The sequence below is a fragment of the Polypterus senegalus genome, chromosome 5, assembly GCF_016835505.1.
Source record: "Polypterus senegalus isolate Bchr_013 chromosome 5, ASM1683550v1, whole genome shotgun sequence".
In the NCBI taxonomy this organism is placed as follows: Eukaryota; Metazoa; Chordata; class Cladistia; order Polypteriformes; family Polypteridae; genus Polypterus; species Polypterus senegalus.
In genome coordinates this window covers 113,908,632-113,931,907 of record NC_053158.1, presented here as the reverse complement: position 1 = coordinate 113,931,907, position 23,276 = coordinate 113,908,632, and the positions used below count along the sequence as shown (strand labels likewise).

General features: G+C 36.3%; 1 protein-coding gene across 5 annotated transcripts in view; it reads right to left on the bottom strand.

Moving 5' to 3' along the window:
* Positions 1 to 23,276, bottom strand: part of asic1c (acid-sensing (proton-gated) ion channel 1c) — a 1,167,770-nt gene that overhangs the window by 1,122,952 nt on the left and 21,542 nt on the right. The gene's annotated exons all lie outside the window — the stretch shown is intronic.

The window sequence follows — 23,276 nt, the reverse complement described above, 5'->3', positions numbered from 1 at the left end:
GCGGGTTCTGCGGACAGTGGGTCTTTTTACTTCCTGTACATGCTTCCTCAGTTGGTTTGCCCAGTTGATTTCATACAAGGGACGCTATTGGCCGATGGCTGAGAAGCTAACCAATCAGAGCACACGCAGTTAAGTTCCTGGGTGCTGAATGCGATGTTAACCAGGAAGTCTCGTCTCGCTCATTCAGCATCAACGTGTTTCGCTGTGTAAAGAGTTAACTTTTGTGCTCTTTTATGTTTATCTTTGTGCATAGTGAAGCCCTTCATTATGGCTTCAAAACGATCTGCTCCTGCTACTGCTTCAATGAGGCTATGATTCTTTATATTTAAAAAGTAGGAAAGGAATATAAGATCTACGGCCGCAGTGTCCTTTTAACCAGGGTGCAAAATGAGTTGTAAGTGGATGTAATAAGGCAGTAGTCTGGATGGAATCTGCTTTAGGGATTTGGATTAAAGTCTGCCGGAAGAAGAACAACGGCGGTGATATACAGTTGCTTGAAGAGGCTCCTTTAGAAGAGCTGTAACGCTCTCCTTTGTTGTGCAGTAAAACTAAACTCATCATTATTGGACAAGTCGTCATGTCATTGTTGGTGAGTAACTATAATTAATTTTCTACTTACAGTACTTAGTACATGTACGTATGTTTAGTGTCACTGTACACATTTGCTATTTTTCTTGCATTGTACGTATTTATTGCTGGTGGCCTGTCTTTTGTAATGGCTGTAACATATGTGATATCGGAGACACTCGATATCTTTAAAATAATATTTAGGTTTAGCAACTTTAATATCCCGCGAGAAAAGGAGGACAGCTGCGGGAGTTACGCCTCGAGCTGTTTATTGAGCTGTTTACGAGCTGTGACGAGCTGTTTATTGATGCAGTAAGAAACGAATCGATGAATGAAACCTGTTATCTTTACAACGATTGACAAACACGGAATGTAACTTGAACACAACACATCCTACAAATACGAACCTGATTGAAAGAAATAATAATAATCAAATCCTTGATGACAGCAACACTCATAACAGTGACAAAACAATTATTGTATATTGACAATCATGTTACGTTATTTTTAAAATGTTCTCTTTTCTTTTTCATAATTTCTTTAACACACTACTTCTCCGCTGCGAAGCGCAGGTATATATATATACTCACTCACTCACTGACTCATCACTAATTCTCCAATTTCCTGTGTGGGTGGAAGGCTGAAATTTGGCAGGTTCATTCCTTACAGCTTCCTTACAAAAGTTGGGCAGGTTTTATATCGAAATTCTACGCGTAATGGTCATAACTGGAAGCTGTTTTTCTCCATTTACTGTAATGGAGATGATCTTGAATGCCGTGGGGGCGGAGTTTCGTGTGACATCATCACGCCTCCCACGTAATCACGCAGTACATAGAAAACCAGGAAGACCTCCAAAAAGCGCTGAAGAAAACATGCATTATATAATTGAGAAGGCAGCGAAACAATAAGAAGCGAGCGAGTGACATATACAACCATATTCATGAGTTCTGCTACTTCGGAAACAAAGCACGATGTAAACCTACACTTTAAATTAAGTTCATAGACAGGCTTCCGCTGGCGTTTGTAATTTAGTGCCTGCCCATATAAGGCCGTCCGTCAGCGGCAATCCAATAGCAAACTCCCACTAAATATTCACGGGTGAAGGACTGTGCTTATGGAGAGGAAGATGAGATGGTCAGGGTGGTGTTTGACACAAACTCAGCGAAACTGCGAGAGAAAGGACTAAGGTAACATTAAATACAGCCATGGACATAGCACGAGATGGCACCAGCACAGCTGGGAACCTTCGATGCATGTACACCGAGCGGCTCACGTGAACTGATGCAGTGCACAGATAAAAAGCAACAGTTCCAAAGAGCTGAACAAAACCGAATTACACAATTGAAAAGGCAGCAAAAATATGAAGCGCCTGATACAAGCATATTCATAAATCCAGCTACTGCGGAAACAAAGCACACGGTGGAAAAAGTCAATGTCCCGCTAAAGGAAGACAGTGTAAAAAACCCGTGCATGCAGTGTGTCAGGTCTCAGATAAAGAAGAAGACGAGCTGTTTATTGATGCAGTAAGAAACGAATCGATGAAAGAAACCTGTCATCTTTACAACGATTGACAAACACGGAATGTAACTTGAACACAACACATCCTACAAATACGAACCTGATTGAAAGAAATAATGATAATCAAATCCTTGATGACAGCAACACTCAGTAACACTCACAAAACAAATACTGTATATTGACAGTCATGTTACGTTATTTTTAAAATGTTCCCTTTTCTTTTCTAGCTTTTTAACACACTACTTCTCGCTGATACGCGGTATATATATATGTATATATATATCCCGATCTACATACTCGAATAATGGATACTTTATTCGCCATCAATGATTGTTTTGGTAAAGCCATACTCAGTGTATTCATTAGATGAACGGTAAAAAGTAAGAGCGAGGGAGGATGACTTATTGAGGCATGCAGGCTGTAGTGCGCCAACTCTATCTGAATTGCGCGATCACATTTGAAAAATATATCTTTTCAAGTTCTATTTAGTCCATATGTGTCAAACTCAAGGGCAGGGCCACATCCGCCCGGCGTAATTATATCCGGCCCGCGAGATCATTTTATATACTGTATTATTGTTATTAATGGCCCGGTATATGAAGCGCTGGTAACACAATAAACTACAGATCCCATAATGCAATGCAACGCTTCAGCTGCCTTGCCGAACACTTACCACGTTAATCAAGTCTAGCTTATGATGCTGCAAGTTATTGCGAAGCTAGCTCACACGATGCTGAAGAGAAAAGTTGATTCTGAAAATAGAGCCTTTAAAAACCGATGGGAGGCTGAGTATATGTTTACTGAACCCATGTGTCTCATTTGTGGAGCTAATGTGGCTGTAATTACAGAATTTAATCTAAGACGGCACTATGAGACAAAACATCAGGGTAACCTGAATGCAATGCAGAAGATACAGAAAGCAGAAGAATTAAATAAGAATCTGACACTTCAGCGGACGCTTTACCCGTGCACAATCACAAAGTGATTTCAAGTGAAGCTGCTTTTATGGGAGACACAAATGCACCAGTGCACCTTGCCCCACTTTCCCTGTTGCCAAGTAATGTTAAACCAAGTCGTCACTACGGTGTTCCCAAATACGCACTTTGCTGATAAACTGAGCGCTGCGCACTGAGTTTGCACGGCGCTTTGGTGACTTTGAAGAACAAAAAGTCCGTCTACATGCGGCTCGAACCTTGTGCATGTTTGGTAGCACATATCTGTGTGAGAAGCTCTTCTCAGTGATAAAGACTAACAAAACAGCACACAGGAGTCGCCTCACTGATGAGCACCTGCAATCCATCCTGAGAATCTCCACAACACAGAACCTCACACCAAACATAAACGAACCTGTTGCCAAAAAAAGATGCCAGGCGTCCAGCTCTAAAATGACATATGAGCAAAGACAACTGAATGATTTGATTTGTTATTGCTGAAAGGAACACATTTTATTTATATTTCCAGGTTTTGTTATGCAGCATGTTCATATTTGAATTTGTATAATTTTGACAGGATATATTTTTATGGAGAGCAAAATCTTTTGGGATATTTAAAATCTAAGTTTATTTTTATATAAAATTACATAAGAGTAAAGAAATTTGAATGTTTGTTCTTTTAACGTTTACTTTATTTCTAACTTGTATAATTTAGACAGGATATATTTTTATGGAGAGCAAAATATTATAAGTTGTTTAAGGTTTGAGTTGATTTATTCAGGAATAATATTCCTGTCTGTTTTTACCATTCCTACCAAAGATATTTCTGTCGACTAAATAAAAATTCCTTCTATTTAAAATTTAAATAGAACTTGAACAAATACGATAGTTCATAATATCCACGCAGACTTGCACGTAAGAGCGGAGTTATCCGTTTTAACAAGCAGTGTATTGCACTGATACTGAAATAGCTGTGTGTGTATATATGTAGATATGTATGTATATGTATATATATGTTTATATATGTGTGTGTGTATGTATATATATATATATGTATTTGTGTGTATATATGTGTGTGTATGTATATATGTGTGTGTGTATATATATGTGTATATGTATAGATATGTATATATATATGTTTATGTGTGTGTGTGTAAATATATATATATATATATATATATATATATATATATATATATATATATATATATATATATATGACAGCAACACTCATCACTCACAACAGTGACAAAACAATTACATTGACAATCATGTTACGTTATTTTCAAAATGTTTCCTTTTCTTTTTCATTGCTTCTTTAACACACTACTTCTCCGCTGCGAAGCGCGGGTGTTTTGCTAGTTCAATATATATTGGCGTGGCCACCCCTGCAGTCCTTGCTTTTCTTTTTCCAAGTAACCGATCGCCACACAATCAGCTCTGTAATAGATGTTAAGCCATCTGTAAGCTTAGAGCGCCAATTCTTCAAAGCGTTTAAGGAACATTGAAATATCTTCTAAGTACATTTTTAATTATTCTATCCTTCACGCCAGTCCCAGTGAAGAATATAGATTATTTAAATGAAGTTAAAGTTTTATCTGTATAATATAATAAACATATTTTGCTGCATTTCATCTTAAAAATGATATTGTCATCATATGTAAATACGCGCTTTATAAAGTGGCTCAGGTTGTGCAATATTATAACTGTAGTACAAGTTTACAGTGAGGTAGTTCTACTTATAAGTACAGATAGTTCTACAAGGAGCAAAAGATTGAGTGCATTTATAGTTCTTGGGATGAAACTGTTTCTGAATCGCGAGGTCCGTACAGGAAAGGCTTTGAAACATTTTGCTATGGCTGAGACAGCTTTTGCTTGATGCTGTATACCGATAATTCTGTTTCCGATCAGCTGCTGCTGTGATTCACACTCAGATACAGTGATATAAATACTCCGAGTGGTGCAGTGGGAGTAATATGGAAAAAGATGATCCGCTGTGGCAACTTCTAACAGGGGCAGCTGAGAGAAGAAGAAGAAGTAAAAGAAAAAAAAGGTGCAATGAGAGTAACAACGCTAGAGCAGTTATGGTATTTGGAATACTATGGCTATTTCCTGGACCATTATATTGTTACAAGTTAATTACAATCAGATGCATTACACTTATAAACAATATGCGATTAATTTCAGTGTATTCATAAAGCCGCGTCAGGAAAGGAAAGGATAACCACACAGGAATAGTAGCACTTCTTTGACGCTGGGTGCCACCAGTCTGCAAAACCGAAGAGAGAACTTGCGTACGACAAGGTATGAGGTACCATGGAAATGTGCGTGGCTTTACGCCAAGTGTAGGTTTTATACATCGCGATTTGAACGTGGAAACGATCTTACACAACATTTCTGTGCGTACGCACCGTTTATACATGAGGCTCCTGGTCTCACTCACGAGAGAAGGATAGAAAGAGATAAAAATAAAGCAACATGGCACAGAAATAAGCAAAAACACCCAGTGGCTGAAAGCTCTCAAAGAGTATACTTACAGTATTTTTCTTTTGATTCTCCAGCCTTCCCTTTATTAAATGGTTACCAGGTTTGCTTCTTAAATGTTCTATTGCAGATTTCTTTCAAAATATATTAGTAGTATCAAAAAATTGCAACAATGTTTAATCCTACTACTGTCAAAGGATAATTTTAATAGATTTACTTAAAATGAAGCACTCATAAATTTAAATTAAAAAAAAAATTTTTTAAAAGCAAAAAAAATAAAATAAATTGTACTAACAAAAAAAAAATATTTAAAGTTTTTGTCCACTTTTCACAAGGAACAATGTCTGAAATCAAACAAGCAATACCAGCAAGATACATGGATGTGCAAAAAGAATACACTTTTTAACCAACCACAATAAAAACTTCAACTCCATTTTCCTTCTCTAGCTTGTTTCCTGGGACACAAACTCAAAGTGCTTATGCAGACCTATAAATGTAAAACAGTAACAAAATTGTACAAAACAATGCAGTTTGGTTCGAATTTCTGGAATTTAGCTAACGGTTGAAAACACTTCAAAGCAATACACAAATGTAAACACTTTTGTTGAGTTTTACCTAAACTACTCAATTACTGGACAAGAAGAAAACTATTGGTTAATAGGTTAGGTGACCAGATTCTTCACTGAAAGAAACTGAGACTACTGTTGGGAAAAGATGGGATGGAAGACAAACTGTTCATGCAGTAGATGTTCCTAAGAAGCACCAAGGGGCTTAGCAGGAGGAGAATTACTGAATATTCTTAAAAGCTCTTATGGATTGATCTGAATAGTGGCTTATCATCAAAGAATTATTTCACTAGTCATATACAGTATTAGCATAGTATGTATCATGTTTAGTATATAAACATCACTGCATAACAGACATTCTTTGAAGTATACTTGATACAATACACTGAAAATGTCCCTTCTACTAAAGTAAAAAATTCTGACTGATTCAATTTGTATGCTTTGATCCTTGTAGTGTTTCATAGAAATGTTGAGAACAGTTGCATTCAACATATGCAACATTTACAAATATAGCTACACATATTTGCATGGTATCATAATATTAATACGACCTATTGTGTATATTTTTGTGTCAAGGGAATTTAACAAATGTCCAGTAAATAAAGCAAAATTTTATCAAGAAATAATGTCTAGTGTGTATACTTTAGAATTATGCTTTTGAATCCTACCAAGTGCACTCTTTGTAGTCTTCCTTAGTCTTCATGCATTTCTTTTGTGTAATCTGACTTTCCCCACACATTTCAAAGGATGGGTTAACTGCTAACTACAACTGGTAATGTATGAATGAGTTGGGAGAATGTGTATTACCTGTGATAGACTGGCACCCCATTCAGAGATGGTTCCTTCTGATGGTGTATTCTGAGGATATCCACAGCACTGGGCTGAGTAAGTGGGTTAAAATACATGGAGTGAAAAATGGGTGATTCAAACATTATAGAAGATATGGCCTTTTCACATTGTAAGAGAAAAAATCTAAAGATAAATCATGTTTATTTTAACATTCATATGTTACATTCAGCCATGCGGTGGGCTGGCATCCTGCCCAGAGTTTATTTCCTGCCTTGCACCCTGTGTTGGCTGGGATTGCTCCAGCAGACCCCCGTGACCCTGTAGTTAGGATATAGCGGGTTGGATAATGGATGGATAGATGTTACATTCATAACATTTATACAATTTATTTTACAAAGCCCTAAAATATCTGAAATATTACGAATACTTTACAAGTAAAGCAACAAAAACAGAAAATACAAAACAAAGCCAACAGAAATGTAAGTGATTAATCCCTTTGTGTTCTTTCCTTAAGAGCAAAAAAATCTTTCAATCAGTTTAATTTGCTTACAGGAGTTTTTATTTTCACACCAGTTGCAAACAACAATTAGCAGTATATACAACACTTTATCTAATTTCTTATGGCATACTTCACTCTTCATACAAGTTTCATTGTGCTAACAAATTTCTCCAATGCTAAATCTATACTATAGGAAAGAGACCACCAGATGAGGCTTCTTACTACATTGCAGGTAAGCATTCCATTACTGTCAGATATTAAAGAAGTAGCTCTGACATGTGCTTTCTAGTAGATAAGTTTTAAAGTGTCCTCTCTTTCTGTGAGTTTTTAAAAGAGAACTTTGAAGTTACATAGAAATATATCTTAATTACTTCTAGTCTACAATAACAGACTTACGTATAAAAAAATACCAATATCTGGCCATTTCACTTTCTCTTAGCATATCAAATAAATTAGATTCTCTTGAGATGAATGACCAGTAACATCAGTTTTTAATAGACATGATCTCTGATTCTTTGGTTACAGGTTAAGTAAAGTGAAAATAATGTGAAATGTTCATTGAAGAAACAAATATTGGCCACAGATCAAACAGATTGTTGCCTGAAAGCTTATAGATTGATGTCCTAGGTTTGAACTTATGCTGCTATGGCAATTTGTACTATAATATCATTTTCTGGATGGTAGGGGACAAAAAATTGTTAAAGGGATGTATGGGGTCTGAGATGATGGAAAGTGCTTTCTTACTCATGTTTCTTGTCTTAAATGTATTAGTGATAAACTCTATTTAATCTGTCCCTTGTGATCTGTCACCTTGCAGTTGCCATAACAGATTGCGTTGTAACTACAGAGTTCTTAACAGTACATCTGTGAAAGAAGAACACACATTGATGTTTTTTCAGTCCTATGAAAAAGTGAAGGAACTTTTGCAACTTTCTAACAAAATAAGGGAATCATCTCTGATGTGGTTCCTAAATAATGAAAGCTGCTCATCTTTTCCTTTTTAATGTTAATTGATTTATGACTTCCCAATAAGCTCCTTTGTTTTTGCTAACACTTTAGCACTGTAAATAATTATTGGTAATCAAACACAATACTGTTGTATCATGATGATAAAATTTGTGTTATGTTAGGAAACAAAACTTTAAGCACTAAGATAAAACAGTCCTGGAATACTGCAGTGTTTAAAGTGTGAATGCTAGATTTACATTCTCCAAACCTGACAGTCTGAGGAAAACCTCTCAAAACACATCCATGTACTTTACATAATTCTGGCAGCCATATGAAAGTGTCCAGGTGGTAGAGTGCTTATGACTGTTGTCCTACAGACCATTCTGGTTAAATCGCATAAGTTCTTCGGAAGTTTATTGCTTTTTCTATGAATTCCTATTTTCCTGTCAGATCCCAAATATGTGTCTATTAGGTTAGGTTGAGATATTAGACCGTCTTAGAGTGTTTTTGTATATGAATGGCAACAGAATAGCACCTGGGTAGGACTGCATTCTGCCTTGTGTAGAATGCTTTCAGGATAAGCTTCAGCTCTGTGTGACACTGAACTGAAGTAAAAGGTGTGAAAATGTTACCTTTCATCCCAGGTGTACATTATAGTTTATCAAAGATTTAAAGCAAAGCATTATAGTAAAAGTGTATTTGAATTTTTAACATTGTAATGTAGGCATTGTCACTATACAACCTATGAGTGTAAAGACCAATCATACCATATTCCCCCTAGAAAGCAATTATGATATACTGGTAAATAACTCTATAGCAACTCTATAGACTCTGTAGTTTGAATAGACACTGGAACAAGTGTAGCACCTATAGAACAATCTTCTGGAAATGGGAGAGAAACTGAACTCTGAAGCATAAACAGCACACTGCCAGCTACGATTCTGATTTGTATCTATTTCTCCTTCTTGTTCTCTAATTATGTTGAACATAATTCAAAATGAATGCTCAACTATATATCTAGATAAAATATTTGGTGCATCTACAATAAAAAAACATTTTATAGCATTTGTTTCAAAGGTATTTTGGACCCATCTACCACCTATATGTACTTATAGTAAGAGATGGAATCCATCCATCCATCCATTATCCAACCCACTATATCCTAATTATAGGGTCATGGGGTCTGCTATAGCCAATCCCAGCCAACACAGGGTGTAAGGCAGGAAACAAACCCCAGGCAGGGAGCCAGCCCACCGCAGAGATGGAATCCACTTTGCTTATTTCCTGCAAATAACTATAATAATTTTTTAATATATGTTGCTTAACTTTAAAATGTTTTTTTTTTCTCATAGCTCATTGCTGAAGTTCTGGAATTAGTCTTTTGTGGACTTTGTTTATCACTGTCAAGTCCTTCTTGTAATATTTATGCGAATACATTTTTGACAAATATTTTTTATAAAGTGAATGTCAGAGATGTTTTGGTGTTTGTACTTTTAGAATGTTTCTCAAAGTTTAAATGATCCACCAAACAAAATTAAAGTTTTTAGTCAAAAATAGTTTACTCAAGAAGTAAGTATTTCACTGAGTCTTTCTTTGATTGTATAACAAAGTCACATCATTACCATAAGGCTATCTTATTCAGTGTACATCATGTTCTTAACTACCAAATAGCCTCACAGAGAACAAACACACAAAACAGAAACACCAATTAAAACCTGAAGCACTAAATTCAGGATCCATGAAAAAAGCAATATGAACAAAAGAGCAAAAACAAATCATGCATTACTGACAGTAACATATGGAGAAAAAGTTACAACAGATTATAGTATTGTATACATTAAAATTATTTTATACAAATACTTTTTTCAGTTGTATTCCATAAAGCATACTAAACTTTTATACATTAAACTTAATTTGTCATTTATCATCCTAAATGTGAATTTGTCCCAGGATTTCCTCGCTGTGTAATCCTGCCTGTTTTGAAATCAGTATGTGTTATATGCACAAAACGTCCGTCTTCTTGCATTTAATGATTTAGCTCTTTCTTTGTAGCTCTACAAAAGCTTTTTGAATTTAAAAGTAATAATATGTATTACTATACTTTTTTCAACAAAAAAATTAAACTGAAACTTGCCCTCACTATTAACATACCTGTGCTGGATGGCTGCTTTGAGTAGACAGTAATTACTAAAGTTGACCTATTCACCTATTTTATTCAAAGAAGGCTAAATTTTTTTTCTAAGGAATTTCTCTGGAGTTTAGTAACATTCGAAAACAGACCTTGAAAGAAAAATTCACAAAATTAAGAATTAAATGTATCGGCCGTTTTCTCATCAGTGAGTTTTATTTACTCACCACTATTCTACACCATGACTGTTCTGTTACTGGTAAAATGATAAAATAATAAAAAAAGGTTTCTAACATGGATTTTTAAGTAAAATATTTTTCCAGCTTCCTTTCTGCTTATTTCACAAATGTATTTATGACTATATTTCAGATGTTTTTAAAGCTGTTTACCTTCATAGGATTTATGAAAAAATGCAACCTGTTCCTGTGCTACTGGTCACAGCAGTACAAAAAGGTGACCCAATTGGCCCAGATTCATTTTTCAAGAAAGCCACATTCATAGTGCTGCCCCTGTGTTTTTCATTCAGTTTTTGTGTAGCTGACAGGTGAACATTACCTATGCTATCTGTTCCAGTATGAAATGTGAGAGGTGAAAACATGTTTTAAAGTGCGCCCAGGAAAATCACCTACAGTGATCATGCAGGTAAAACACACCATGCAAGACTCTATGCTACAAACAGCAAACTTTGCATGACAATAATCTTAAACAATGGAATAAAGGAATTGAACACTATCTTCTCTCCTTCCAAATAACACTGTGGAGAAACTAATATCTACTCTTGCACAGGAAGACATTGAATTGCTGACAGTGTTTCTTTATTCCAGTTCCCTCAGGTCTTTCTTTCATTTGTGTGACCACCAGGATAGCTGCTTGAGTAGACATTAACTCTACCTCATTAAGTTGACATGTAGTATATCAGGCAGTAATAAACATGGAAGCTGTGAAGCAGAGGTCTAGCCACTCTTATTAATGCTGGTGCAGTAAAGATATAAATCGGGATGCAAACATTTCAATATGTACTTGGCAGTAGAATAAAGACATTATTCATCCTAAAATTACAATGTAGTTTAGAAGTTAAAACATTCTAAATCAAAAAATAAACATGGAAAACTCATATTTTTTATTGCATTGTAATGATATTGAACAAGGATTTTATTTACACCATGCAAATGTGCCAGTAATTCTAGCTTTTCATATTTATCAAAGTTAGTTTTAGGAATGTAAAAACTATATTCAGTGACTACACTCCCCTGCTGCACTACATCATTTGTTTTAATTGAATTTCTTTTTTATTTAAAGCAAAAAATAAAAGAAATTAAAGAAAACTTTTGCATTGGTACTTAGCTTATAACCTCTCGATGAAAAAAGCTAAAATATCAATATAAAACAAAATACTGTTGTAACACTTCAATTTAAAAATAATAACCTCAGTTATGTTTGTCCTTACTCATAGGTTAAAAATTTGAATAATATATATGCATTTATTCATGCATTCTGACATTTACTATACCAGAGATGACTATTTTATGTGAACCCATTAGAAATGACGATTCACTTTGTTTTAAAAAACAGATTCTGCTCACAAAAAGTAAAATCCATTCCTGCAGATGAGGACTCTAAAGTTGATATTGCATGCAACTATCAGCACAGTAGATTTCAATTCCTTTTAACCACACCTGAGATAAATACCCTAAATGCTCTTGTGTGATGTTTGAGCTTTGTGTGGAGTTTTTCCAAAAAGAAAAAAGCACTTGAATATATTAATGAAGTACTTTTGACATTTAGAAAGAAGATCTTCCCAGCATAATTTCAGTACTAAGTATGTGTAATTACACCTTCCATATCTGACTATGGAATACAATTGATGAAAAATATGCTGCATGTAATTTGTTCTCAGACAATGCAGATCTAATGATCTTTTTCTTTTTTTTTTATTTTACTTATATTTTAATCTCTTCTCTCATTGAGGAAGTTGACTAAATTGATTAGAGAAGTGCATCTCATACTATTTTTCTCCAAAGAACCATAAGCCAAAACAAAGATCCTCATGAACTCTTCCCTGGCCAATAAATAAAACTTAAAGAAAAACGAAAAAATTATTTTCAAGTGGCAATCGGCCGTAAATTCTCTGACAAACATACATATGAGTAGCACCATAAGAAAAGCAATTTATGCATGAAAAATATTATCACAAAAATACAATAAGAAGAAATAAATTGAAATATATACTTCCATTAACATAAAATAAACAATATGTCTTAAACAGTTAATTCTTGTTGGCACATTACAGCTTAGCAGAGAAGAATTGTAAATCAAAATATGCATTCATCTCCACATGTTACAAAATAATGTATGACAACATGAACTACACATCATGGACTGTGCTACTGAATCGAAATGCAAATTGTAAAAGATAGCCTGGACACAGACAGACATGACACCTGATGTCCACAACATACACAGTTTATTTCTGTTTTCTTACACACAACACAGCACAAACACAGTGCCCAACGACTCAGTCCTTTTCTTTCATTCTTCTGCCAACTCCATTCCACTCTACTCCTCACAGCTCCGTCCTCTTCCACCCGACTCCAGCTCCCTGAATGGAGTGAGGCGTCCCCTTTTGGGGTGTGATGGAAGTGCTGCATGGGTACCCAGAAGCACTCCGGGTGTTCCTGCTTCCTGGTTCAGTAGCACTTCTTTAGTCCTTCAGGCGCTCCCTGACGGTGGCCACAGATCCCCACAGGGTTGAGCCTTCCAGTTCCATCACTCCCATACAATCCAGGATGGCTTCCCTCTTGCGTCCTGTTTAAGGAATTGCCCCTCTCCCGGTCCCCTGCTTTTCCAGGTCTCCCGGTTGGGCCAAGTCCCTGGCCGTCTATCACAAAATATTAAAAATAAAGGGACCGCTATAAGAGGGCTGGTGTAGAAGGAGGAGGAATGAGGAATAGCTGTGCATGAATTGGTAAGTAAATGGAAAAGAATTGGAATTGAGATGAATTAGTCCTTTTCTTCATTTTAATTGTCCAGAATGAAAACATTTCTTGAGTAGGATGTGGATAAATTTTCAGAAGACCTTAAAGATTATTTCTGAAAGGGACTGTTTCAGGGAAGCCACAAAGTTTCCTTTAAGAAACACATAAGGTGGCAAGCTCCCTGGGGTGCCACATGCATATGGGTGGCAAGAAAAATTCAGTAAAGTTTTAAGTGCTACAAAATGCTATTCCTAAGCACATGGTATTCAGATTTCTTTGTCCAAGGCATCAAAAAAATGCTTGTGCAAAGTGAAATTCTAAAAAGAAATGTAAAGATGTTTCTTTGTGTTTATTACACCATGACCAATTTCTATATTTGCACAATTTCTTGAAATGCAGGCCAGTTTTCTATTATGAATTTTCCACTCTCTAAATTTAGGAATTCAGGATCATGCCCTTTAAATCACAGTGCTTTACTGCAACTAATATTGCAGTGTGTGATCTGAAGCAAATTTACCTGCTATATATACATGCTACTTAATTTAATTGAGAATGCCTCACTCTCCAGCTCTCTGAAATTCTTTGCTTCAGTGTTTAAAGTGAGTTGGTGCTTTTACTTTTGTTACTGGTACTCTTAGATGTATACCAGCAGTGTTTTCTAGCATACTGGTTCTCGTCATGGTTATTCATACTACTCCGTCTACCTCCAGGCCACAGACGAGGCAATGATAACTCCAATGTGGACATCCCAATCTCCACAACTCTCCCGATATTTTGGTCTTCACCACAAACAATAGGTGGTGTGTGGCACATACAACAATGTTACTTTTGGATGGAGTATTCCCTTAAAGGTTTATCTACTTTTTCACTTATTTCTTTTTTTGTGCATACATTCTCATTCAGTTTCCTGCAGAGGACAATACAGGGTGTCCATAAAGTCCATGTGCAATATAAAATAGTTATAACTTTGTAAGTATATGTGATAGAAAGAATTCGTAAAAAGGATTAGAAAGCTTGATGTATCTATTTTTTTTGTCTTTAGAAGTTTTATTTTTGCCATCTGTTGAACATGAAAGAGATTCTCCCAAAGTTAATGTGCAGTGTGCTTTGGGAAAAAATCGAGTCATAGGGCCATTCTTTTTTGAAAGGTTTGTTGTTGTTGGCCAGACTCCAAGACCAGGCTGTTTCTAATGAGTTTGCACACAGTTTGTGTGAGGAACTTGCAGATTTGGGAGCAACTGCCCATCCTAATGTGATGTGGGAGTCCTTCTGTGACAAGACCCTGAAGTTTGCTGAGGGTTGTGTTGGTGTTACTGGTCTTCCCAGAAGAAGGTGTTTCATCTCAAAGGGCACCCTGGATATCATCAAGAGGAGTCGCAGCGCTAGGAGTCTAGCGTTGTTACTCTCATTGCACCTTCTTTTTCTTTTACTTCTTCTTCTTCTCTCAGCTGCCCCTGTTAGAAGTTGCCACAGCGGATCATCTTTTTCCATATTACTCCCACTGCACCACTCGGAGTATTTATATCACTGTATCTGAGTGTGAATCACAGCAGCAGCTGATCGGAAAGAGAATTATCGGTATACGGCATTAAGCACACGCTGTCTCTGCCACGACAAAACGTTTCAAAGCCTTTCCTGTACGGACCTCGCGGTTCAGAAACAGTTTAATCCCAAGAACTTTAAATGCACTCAATCAATTGCACCTTGTAGAACTGTTAGGACTTATAAGTACAATCACCCCACTGTAAACTTGCACTACAGTTATAATATTACACAACCTGAGTCACTTTATAAAGCGTGTATTTACATATGATTTTTAAGGTGAAATGCAGCAAAATATGTTTGTTAAATTATACACATAAAACTTGAACTTCATTTAAATAATCTATATTCTTCACTGGGAGTGTCGTGAAGGATAGAATAATTAAACATGTACTACGAAGATATTTCAATGTTCTTTAAACGTTTTGAAGAATCGGCGCTAAGCTTACAGATGGCTTAACGTCTATTACAGAGCTGATTGTATGGCGATCGGTTACTTGGAGAAAGAAAAGCAAGGACTCTTGGGGCGGCCACGCCAATATATATCTATACTAATAAAAGGCAAAGCCCTCACTCACTCACTCACTCACTGACTCACTCACTGACTCATCACTAATTCTCCAACTTCCCGTGTGGGTGGAAGGCTGAAATTTGGCAGGTTCATTCCTTACAGCTTCCTTACAAAAGTTGGGCAGGTTTTATATCGAAATTCTACGCGTAATGGTCATAACTGGAAGCTGTTTTTCTCCATTTACTGTAATGGAGATGATCTTGAATGCCGTGGGGGCGGAGTTTCGTGTGACATCATCACGCCTCCACGTAATCACGCAGTACATAGAAAACCAGGAAGACCTCCAAAAAGCGCTGAAGAAAACATGCATTATATAATTGAGAAGGCAGCGAAACAATAAGAAGCGAGTGACATATACAACCATATTCATGAGTTCTGCTACTTCGGAAACAAAGCACGATGTAAACCTACACTTTAAATTAAGTTCATAGACAGGCTTCCGCTGGCGTTTGTAATTTAGTGCCTGCCCATATAAGGCCGTCCGTCAGCGGCAATCCAATAGCAAACTCCCACTAAATATTCACGGGTGAAGGACTGTGCTTATGGAGAGGAAGATGAGATGGTCAGGGTGGTGTTTGACACAAACTCAGCGAAACTGCGAGAGAAAGGACTAAGGTAACATTAAATACAGCCATGGACATCGCACGAGATGGCACCAGCACAGGTGGGAACCTTCGATGCATGTACACCGAGCGGCTCACGTGAACTGACGCAGTGCACAGATAAAAAGCAACAGTTCCAAAGAGCGCTGAACAAAAACCGAATTACACAATTGAAAAGGCAGCAAAAAATATGAAGCGTCTGATAAGCATATTCATAAGTGCAGCTACTGTGGAAACAAAGCACACGGTGGAAAAAGTCAATGTCCCGCTAAAGGAAGACAGTGTAAAAACCCGTGCATGCAGTGTGTCAGGTCTCAGATAAAGAAGAAGACGAGCTGTTTATTGATGCAGTAAGAAACGAATCGATGAATGAAACCTCTTATCTTTACAACGATTGACAAACACGGAATGTAACTTGAACACAACACATCGTACAAATACGACCCTGATTGAAACAAATAATGATAATCAAATCCTTGATGACAGCAACATTCAATAACACTCACAAAACAATTACTGTATATTGACAATCATGTTACGTTATTTTTAAAATGTTCCCTTTTCTTTTTCATAACTTCTACTTCTCCACTGCGATACGCGGGTATACATTTAAATGTATATATATACCCCTATCTAGAGTACATACTCTTGCATAGACAAGCCGCATGCTGTGGTGCAATTGTAGAGTCTTTGCCGACATTCGAGGTTCGATTCCCGAGAGGGGGTGTACTGACTATGTACGCGCGCTACTGATTCATTTTACCTTCGCATCTCCTTGGTTTGGGACGTATGAAAAAATATTCGGTTAACGCAGAATCATGTTACGTTATTTTTAAAATTTTCCCTTTCTTAGCACAAGCACAGCTGAGAAGCTTCGATGCATGTACTCCATAACGCGTTAAAAAAATAACGCATTTAATCACACTTTCAATTCCAAGCAAACGGGAACTTTTGTCAATCATGATTTCCTGGTACATCCATTACACTGATGCACACATCACAGCAACAAAAATGTTAGAGTCGGAATAAAGCGCGTTCCTACGACTGATCATTTCGACTTCCCGAGCGAAGCCTTGATAAAAGCATGGTTTTGTGCACACTGAAAAGCAAGCAAAATTAGATGCATTACAGAAAGCGGACTTTGTGGCTCTTACTGGGGATCATTGGACTTCCGTGACCGTTAGTAATTCTAATTACATCTAATTACAAAATGTTCAATGATCACACTGTTTTAGCCTAATGTACAAAATAATTTTGGCTAAGGTTACTCAGAGTTTAAAGATTAAGTTGGTCAAATTACCTTTTATGTTTCTGACTTATTTTTTTAAGAAGAAAAACTGCACTTTATGTTGAAATTTTAGTTATTATTATTTAAAGACAATACCATTCTGAAAATCTACTTAAAGTACTTAAACTACTACTTTATTTTTAAGTCTGCCCAATTTTAACCAGGGATGATATTTTTGTTTCTGTTTTGAATTCAAATGCAGTTTAAAGGCTTTTTTTTTCAGAAATTAAAACAGCTTCAGTTTACAATATTCATGTACATGTCTATTATTTGATTCTGTCGCCCACTAAAACACTTTTAAATTAAAAAAAAACATTTGCGATTTGGGGCAAATTTACGTGTGATTACATACGATTAATCAAGATTAATTCTTCCACAGCCTCTAATTAATTGGATTAATTTTTTAATCGAGTCCCACCCCTAATATATATATATATGTGGATATATATGTAGATTTGTATATATAAATGTGTATATACAGTATATATGTAGATATGTATATGTGTATATACAGTATGTATATATACAGTATGTATATATATGTATGTGTGTATATGTATATATATATAACTGTGTATATATGTGTATAGATGTATATATATATATATTTATATATATATATGCCAGCAACACTCATGACAATGACAAAACAATTACATTGTCAATCATGTTACGTTATTATTAAAATGTTTCCTTTTCTTTTTACTTCTCCGCTGCCAATCGCAGGTATTTTGCTATATATATATATATATATATATATATATATATATATATATATATATACAGATATATATAAATATATATATATAAATAGATAGATATGACAACAACACTCAATATCAATGACAAAACAATTACATTAACAATCATCTTACGTTATTTTTAAAATGTTTGCTTTTCATTTTCATAACTTCTTTAACACACTACTTCTCCGCTGCGAAGCGCGGGTATTTTGCTAGTTGAATATAAAACAGAAAGAGAAAATAACAACACAGCTAAAAACGCAGCGACAAATTTCGACAAAAGATAAATGCTTGTCATGAGCACGAGGCTCATGAAACCCATGTTTAATAATGTGATTTAGCTCCTATCATCATGAAAATGATATCACGTATACATCTCAGTATTTTAGTTATTCAGAGAGCTGTAATATCACGAATGTAATTGATTCTGTGTCCAGTTGGAGGAAGAGAGCCAGTTTAAGAAGCAAGTAGTGATTCACACACATAGATCACATACGAGTAGAAGATCACATACAAAACAAAGCATTTAACGTGCTACTTTAATTACGATGTGATTTGAGAAACTGGTTAATTAAACAATTTTAAGATGAAGTTTATAATGTTCTACTAAATGACAAAATAAACTACGTGATTAAAGTGGAAATGTCGAGATTGAAGTTGACATGTCGTGCTTTTTCCCCACCGTTTGCCTTTTTTCTCTGTACCCTAATAAGCTTTCATATGACACTCAGACAGTGGGCTACAACTCAGTTTTTCACGGCGACTTTGATATGTGACTTCTTTTTTATTTCCGGCACTGTGCAATTTTGTGAACGTGAGCTTTCAAGTTTCTCCAACACACTATGTCACTCGATCAACTTCCTTTTGTTGATTATACCACGGTTTATTTGAACAAATAGTATGTTTTTCCTTTGCCTCCACTTGGTAATCACTGAAATTCTTATATTTTCCCCGTGCTTTTCCCATTGTCTTTTCACAGAAGGCTGCGCTTAAGGGCGATTTATATTGATTTGCATATTCAAATAGGCGTAATTCTGGGAGGATTTGGGGCATTACATAATGCGCGTGCACGCTGATCGGGATTTATGTAACGGAAGAACGTGGAAGTTGGAATACACACAGATTCCTCCATCTGGATTTTTCTGTGCGTAAGCACATTTCGGCTTTTGTGCTTACGCCATGTTATAGTGCGAGTTCTACGCACGGCATTATACACGAGGCCCCTGGATTGCAGCAACTACAGGAGGATAACACTGCTCTCTGTGTCAGGTAAGGTCCTTTCTAGGGTTGTCCTCAATAAGATCCGTAATCACTTGCTAACCTACCAGAAGCAACAGTCTGGTTTTACACCTAAAAAGTCTACCATCGACCTCCTCCTGGCACTGAGGGTTTTCATGGAGCGCAAATGCGAATATCTGCAGAGTTTCTTTGTAGCCTTTGTCAATTTTCATAAAGCGTTTGACTCAGTTGATTGAGCTGCCCTGTGGGATATCCTAAGGGTTCGCGTGGTCCCCCCGAGGTTGCTGGATATCATGGCCAGCCTGTACACTGGTACTGTGAGTGCTGTGCAGAGTGGAGGCAGAACCTCTGTATTTTTCCCAGTTGATCCTGGGGTTTGTCAGGGGTGTGTTCTTGCTCCTACTCTGTTCAATGCTTATATGGACTGGGTGCTGGGCAAGGTTGTGGAGTCTAGCAGCTGTGGGGCATCTGTTGGTGAAGAAAGATTCACTGATCTTGACTTTGCTGACGATGCTGTGGTCAATGGAGGCTCTGATCGGGGTGTTCAAGAGACAGAGCAAGGAGTCTGAGTGACTGGTCTTGCGAGTGCCCTGGATAAAAACCAAGATCCAGGACTTTAATGACCTCTTGGGCACAGCCATCAGCAGTGTGTCTGTTTGCGGAGAGAGCGTTGACCTTGTTGAGAGGTTTACTTACCTTGGCAGTGACATTCATGTCTCTGGCAAGTCTTCCTATGAAGTCAGTAGATGGACTGGAAGGGCATGGGTCGTCATGTGGTCGGTGGAAAGGGGTGTGTGGCGCTCCTGATATCTATGCTAAAGGACGAAGGTCCAAGTCTTTAGAGTTCTGGTGCTTCCAGTCTTGCTATATGGTTGCGAGACATGGACGCTATCCGCTTTTCCAAAGAATTACTGTTTGTTCCTTAATGCGGAAAAGACCTTTCCTGAAATGTTTGATTTTTCATTTCTTTTCAGATAAATATTTTCCCAAAATAAATTAAGTTTGCAGTCTTTTACAACTATCTTTTTTATCAATACATCATAGGGGACAAGCTTCTCCACCCCTGCTAAAGACTTATTGGAGTTGCCACATAGTGGATCCTCCTCTCCCAGTGAAAGCCATCTGTGTTCTCTTGGGACTATGACTTGAAATATTGCATTGATTAAATGAAGGAAGGAGGATGTGAATATAGTTTTCATTGTTACCACCATGAAAAATTGTATTATTCATGATAAACATAATCTTCAGTTTTCAAACTCAGTTAAATTAAAGCTTATGCCAAATAGCTTGGTGGTTTCTTTGTTTTTTTTTGTGTAAGTCAGGATTGACACCTGTGAGTTGCAAGTGTGCTTCTTCTCTGGAACTGTTCCTGAATACCTTCATCACTAGAAAACAGCAGAACTGATCTGATTTATTTGGGAATTCAAATAACTACAACTAAGCATTCAAAACTGCATCATCACCACATCCACTGTAACTATTTGTTTCTTTATTATTTCCATTGTGAATTTTGAGCTAGAATATTTGTATTAGGAGCTTTGTACTTCATAGCAACCAGCCATTCCACTGCTACACACATTCTGACACACACGGACACACAGTCTTTTAAATCAGTCATACTTGGATTTCATTTACAAAAATGTGGATATTATAATTACATCAATTAAATGCATAACTGCTAAGAACTTAATAAAATCACAATAGTACAGAAATATGAATGTGGAAATTAAAAATGTGCAATATATTTTTTCTTTGTTTTTTAATCTCACAGAGACACATATACTCTGACCACTACCACCTTTCTTGCAGATACTGAATGTCTGACTGCAACAACTCATCTCCACAAAGAGTATGATTGCTCTCACCTGCTACATTGATTTTACAACTTGGTCCAATCCCCCAAAACAATAAAAAAATAAATAAAAGTATATTTAACATCTGTTAACAGAAGTTTTGTATTTTAATGAATATACATTTTTAAAGCCATGAATCTGAAATATTAAGCAAGCTGTACAAAGCCCTCAAAACTTACAAAGCTGTTGGGAAAAATGTTATGATAATAAAGTTCAACATAATCCTCTATTATTTCTTGCTTAATGCCAACAGGTAGCACTTCTCTTTAGCACAAATTGTTTTGGCTAGAATGCAACAAACAAATACTGCATGTCACTGCAAGCCAGAGGCACCTGGATGATGTCCATGGTACAATAAAACTTTTTTCCCAGCCCATTTTAAAATTTAAAATTCAATTAAATTCAAAATTTTAAAACCAAATGTCTGATTTTACCATTGTTTTTTCATGAGCTGTAATGGACAATTTTGATTGTATTTCACCTATCTACAGGATTTACTATCTCAATATGCTTTGAATATGTGGTGCTTGAAAATTACAACCCCTGGCAAAAAATTACAGAATCGCCACATTTAGAGGATGTTCACCCTGCTTATTTACTTCCTTGCATTTAAAAGAGAGTGCTTATAGACCTTAACGAGCTGTTGAGCTTGGCTAATTGAAAGGAAACATGGCCCCAAACAAGACAGTTGTCAACTGAAACAAAGAAAAGAATAAATAAATCTATTCAAAAAGGATATCCAACACAGAGTGTGACAAAAGATGTAGGTCGTTCCCAGACTGCTGTGTGTAAAATTGTACACATAGGTAGAATAAAAATGGGAAGGTTATAAAAGGAAAAAATACAGGTTGACCAAAGAAGAGGTAAATACATCAGGATAGAAAACTCAGAGCAATACGCCTTGAAAATAGAAAATGCACAGGAAAACAAATGAGAAACAAATAGGCAGTAACATGAGTCAAAGGTTGTAAGAGAACTGTAAGAAATTGGCTGCATGAAATGGGATTTACATATAGAAAAGCCAAATGAAAACCATCTCCAACAGAAGAAAATAAGCTTACAGTGGGCTAAAAAGAATCTGTCTAGTGACAAAAGGTAAGTAGCTGTTGTAATGATTATGCAAATAATGTTCTATTTTTGCTCTACATTTTTTTGATGTTTTTTTCCTTATTTTGTTGTCATTGTTCCATCACCATTTTGTGCTTTTTTGTATTTATTTATCATGGGCACTGCCATTTTAGAGCTTTGAGTCACTATTACAGTGTGTGTTTATTAGACAAGAGATATATGTGTCATGTGACCTGTGACATCATGTCAGTCATATAATATAAAAGATAACTGTCTGTATTAAACATAGTTTAAACCTTGCAATATAAATGAGAGTTTCTCCAAAAAAAGTTGCCATTGAACATTTCAATTTTTATGAAAAAACTAGGCTGACTCGAATTTTAAGGCAACTGACTTTTAAGTTGACCACTTCTTAAGGCAATTCAATATGTAGATCAATTTGATATTTTATACAAACTCATTAATTTGGTTATATTGCATTTGAGCGGTATTACTTTAATACTCGTAGTTTCTGTTATTTTTGTGATGAAATTTAAACTTTTTTTCTATATTGAGGTCGCCCTTTTGAACCCCCCTGATATTTACTATGCGGTAAGGCATTTGTACTCCATCAACATTAATTATTTCCAGAGACATAATTTTGTCTATTTTTCCAGTGCATCGCACACAAAAGCAAGGGAATGATGGGAGCACCAGAACTCTGCTCACATCATGTCGCTACCGTAAGCTGCAAGTAGTAAGTCTGTGATAAGCGGAATACCGCTACGCTTTCCATTCACGGGACGGAAGGACAATTCCGACCGCTTTTATATAGTAAGAAAGAAGAAGAAAATATCGCACAGTCTGGAGTAGAAAATCATCTTTTACCTGGAAAAACAAATCCCATCGTGCATTGCAAAATGGACGGGGCGTGTGTGAATCTCCGCGCTTGCTTAGCACTCACGGGACGGAAGGACAATCCCGA